The sequence below is a fragment of the Nematolebias whitei genome, chromosome 22, assembly GCF_014905685.2.
Source record: "Nematolebias whitei isolate Nwh7 chromosome 22, NemWhi1, whole genome shotgun sequence".
Classification (NCBI taxonomy): domain Eukaryota; kingdom Metazoa; phylum Chordata; class Actinopteri; order Cyprinodontiformes; family Rivulidae; genus Nematolebias; species Nematolebias whitei.
In genome coordinates, this window is record NC_056519.1 from 29,662,176 (window position 1) to 29,666,529 (window position 4,354).

Here is a 4,354-nt window from a genome sequence, read left to right on the forward strand (position 1 = left end):
ATTATGTTAAACAACAGTGGACTACAAACACTACCCTGTGGTGTTCCGTTATCTACTGTGTGTAGCTCTGAATACTCTGTTCCAACTCTTACTTGAATTTTCCTTCCTAACAAAAAGTCTTTCACCCAATTATAAGCTATACCCTTAATTCCCATTGAATTTAACTTTATAAGTAATCCTTCTTTCCATAGCATGTCATATGCTTTTCTATGTCAAAAAGTACAGCGACCACTACCTTTTTGTTTGTCTGTGCTTTCCTGATGTCCGATTCCAAACATAGAACAGAGTCCATTGTACTATGACCCCTTCGGAATCCATTTTGATATGGTGACAAAAGTTCTCTGCTTTCTAAGACATATGATAGTCTCTGTAACCATATGTTCCATAATTTTACATAAATGGGAAGTCAGTGCTATTGGCCTATAACTAGACGGATCTGAAGGGTCTTTCCCTGGTTTTAGGATAGGCACTATGGTTGCTTGTTTCCATATTGATGGAAGTTGACCTTTTTCCCAAATCATGTTGTACATTTTTAATACAGTCTCCAATGTTTCATCTGTCATATGTGCCAACATTTTATAGCATACATCATCCTTCCCAGGTGTGGTCTGGCGTGCATTATTAATTGCTCTTTTTAATTCGCATAAAGTCAGAGGTAGGTCTATAGGGTCTCCAGTTATCTCCTGTTTTCCTAATACATTTGGATTATCTGTCATTATTATGTTTCTGTAATTTCTTGCCTCATTTGATAGATTTTCCAAGCTGTGTTTTTTCTTAAATGTTTGTACTAGAAGTTCTGCTTTCTCTTGTTTGCTGACAGCCATCTTGTCCCCGCTAAGCACTGGTAACTCATAATTTCTTCTTATCCCACTCATTCTCTTAATCATGTTCCATACGTCTGACAGTTGCAACTCCCTGCCAATACTATTACAATATTGCCTCCAAAATGTGCGTTTTTGAGTTCTTATTGTTTTCCTAACAACTGCTTGTGCTCTTTTATATTGAATTAAAGCTTCATATGTGTGTAACTTTTTGAGCTTCCTAAATATTCTATTTCTTGCTTTAATGGCTTCACTACAGTCATTATTCCACCATGGTACTCTCTTGCCACCTTTATTTCCTGTTGTTTTAGGTATTGTTTCTTTTGCAGTCTGGATTATTTCATTGACTAACCTTTCATTTAATTTGTCTACATCCATCATATCATCATTTTTGATATCCCCACACCTTATTGCACTTGTTTTTTGATAATTGTTCCAGTTAGCTTTTTCCCACTTCCATCTAGGATTTCTCTTAATTTTGTCAAAGCTCATTTTTACACCAATCCTGGTCATTATAGGGTAGTGGTCGCTGCCTATGGTAGAATGTTTTAATACTTTCCATGAGCTAATACTTGCTAAATTGTTGGAAATAAATGTCAAATCAAGTATTGCTTCTGTATATTTTGCAATATTATATCGTGTTCTTTCCCCACTATTAATACACACCAAACCATTCCGGTCTATATATTCCTCAACTACTTCACCATTTGTGTCGGTTTTATTGCTTCCCCATAAAGGATTATGTGAATTAAAATCCCCACACCATATAGCGTTACCTTTAAGAGATCCCCCGACATCGTCTAATATATTTTGGTTCAATTTTTCACACGGATTATAAAAGTTGATAATGTCTATACTCCCTCTATTGGTCCATATCTTAACATTTATTGATTCATATTGTGTGCTTATATTTGTAATATTATAATTTATTCCATTTTGTATGAATGTTGCAACTCCTCCACCCACACCAGATTCCCTATCTCTTCTAATTACAGAATAACCCTTTAAAACAAAATCTAAATGTGGTTTCATCAATGTTTCTTGTATACATATTATACTAGTTTTCTCTTTTATGTCATCAATAAACTTCTTGAATTCTTGTCCATTTGAGATTAAGCTTCTTGCATTCCACTGAAATAATTTTAGGATTATTGCGAATGTTCAGATAAGGTTTGAGAGGATTTAGGTTGATCAAGTGTATTTTTGATTGTTTCCCATTGCAGCCCATCTATTTTTAAGAACTTTTCAGCAGATCTAACTATTATCTTTCGGCTGTTGGTTTGAGCAGAACAGTTAATTATTTCTGCCATTCAAATTCAAATTCAAATTCAAAAATACTTTATTAATCCCAGAGGGAAATTAAATGTTGTTGTAACTCATCAGCCTGGTTTCATTAAAGAGTTGTTATAGATGCTGATGGCTGTGGGCAGGAAGGATCTCTTGTAGCGGTCTGTCCTTCAACGGATTTGAAGAAGCCTCTGACTGTAGACACTTTGTTGTTGTATGACAGTCTGTTGTTGTATGACAGTCTGATGAAGAGGATGCTGAGGGTTGTCTATAATGTTCTTCATTTTATGAAGAATCCGTCTTTGAACAACCATCTCCAAAGGTTCTAGAGGAGTCCCCAGAACTGAGCCAGCCTTCTTTATGAGCTTGTTGATCTTTTTTAAGTCACTTGCTCTGGTGCTGCTCCCCCAGCAGATGATGCCAGAAGAGATGGCGCTCTCTACAACAGACTTATAGAAGATATGCAGCATTTTGCTGCAAACACTCAAGGACTTCAGCTTCTTCAAGAAGTACAGTCTGCTCTGTCTCTTCTTGTAGACGCTTCACTGTTGCATCTCCAGTCCAGTCTGTTGTCCAGGTGAACCCCAAGGTATTTATACTTCTCCACCACCTCCACTTCTTTTCCCATGATGGAAATAGGGTTGGATCTGTTCCTGTTTCTCCTGAAATCTACAATCATCTCCTTTGTTTTGTTCACATTCAAGATGAGATGATTGTTTCCACACCATGCCACAAAGCGGTCCACCAGTTCCCTGTACTCAGCTTCTTGTCCATCTCTGATACCCCCAACTACTGCAGAGTCATCTGAAGTTCTGCAGATGACAGGAGTCCATTTTGTACTGGAAATCTGAGGTGTACAGAGTGAAAAGGAATGGTGAGAGTACAGTCCCCTGTGGTGCTCCTGAGCTACTGACCACCTGGTTAGACACACAACCCTTCATAAACAGTACAAAATCATTTTTGTTAACGATCATGGTTTCTTTCTTTACCAGATTACATCCTTCACATTTCCTGGGTTCATTGGTTGTGGTTGTATTGTGTTCTGTAACTTTTAAGGTGTCTGGAACCTTCTTAATGGCCTCGGCATAACTGATTCCTTGTGTAACTTTAACTCTCTGGATCTCTGCTGTCCTTTTACTCATTTCACATCCTCTGTATGCTGAGCTGTGTTCACCACCAGTTACAACATTTCAGTTTAGCCCCTTCCTCACATTTTCCATATTCATGTTCTCCACCACACCTTCGCTGCTGCGACATGTCCAAACCTCTGACATTTAAAGCATCTAAGCGGTGGTGGAATATACAACCTGACCTCATAACACATGTAGCCTACATATATTTTCTCTGGGAGTTTGTTTCCTTCAAAGGTAATTAGCATTGACAAGCTGTCACATTTGATTCTGTCTGTTTGTTTTCATGCGTTTGACTTCCTTCACTTTAGCGTTAGTAATGTTTGCTTTGAATTCGTCTGTTGATACATTTATTGGGATTCCTGTGACAACACCCTTGACGAGGCTATCATTAATTAGAGAGCATTTACCATTCAGTTTGTCCATCCTAATTGTTCTTCCCTTTTGTCCTGCATCTTTAAAAAAATCATCAGAGTCCCGTTCCTCAAAACTCTAGGGCTCTTTACTTCTCCAATTTCTTTATTTTTTGCTTTTGTTAGATGTATTGGTTTCCAGCTGCCAAATGTAGCCCCATCTTGAGTTAGTTTGAGTATAACTTTTTATTCTTCTCTTGGTCTCTTTGACAACTCTTCTCTGACATTATCAATATCATCTGATTTACTATTTAAATTCTTCTTCCGCTTCTTTTACTGAACAATATCCCACTCTTCAAATCTCCCGCCACCTATTTCCATACCGCCCAGTTCGCTTTTTGACATGTCACTTCCTCCTGCCATCTCCAATCCACCTCCAACCAGCTGTCTCCTTCCACCACACAAGTTGTGTCTCCAAAAGCCGACACGCTCTCTCCGCTGGATTCTCCCCTGCTAGCCCAGGCCTGGCACCAGACTTCTTCTTCTTCATTTAATTTATTGGCGGATTGCAAGCAACTATTAGGTGCATACCGCCACCTACTGAGCATGAGTGTGCAATTACAGGCCGCTTTCCCTAAATCCTACCTATGATATTGATATTTTTTTAAGTAAATAATCAGTTTTTTCCGTACATCCCTTATCTTGTCTTTATCCCATTCATTCCCTAATAATCCTTCCAAATTCCATACTCTTCCTACCTCTT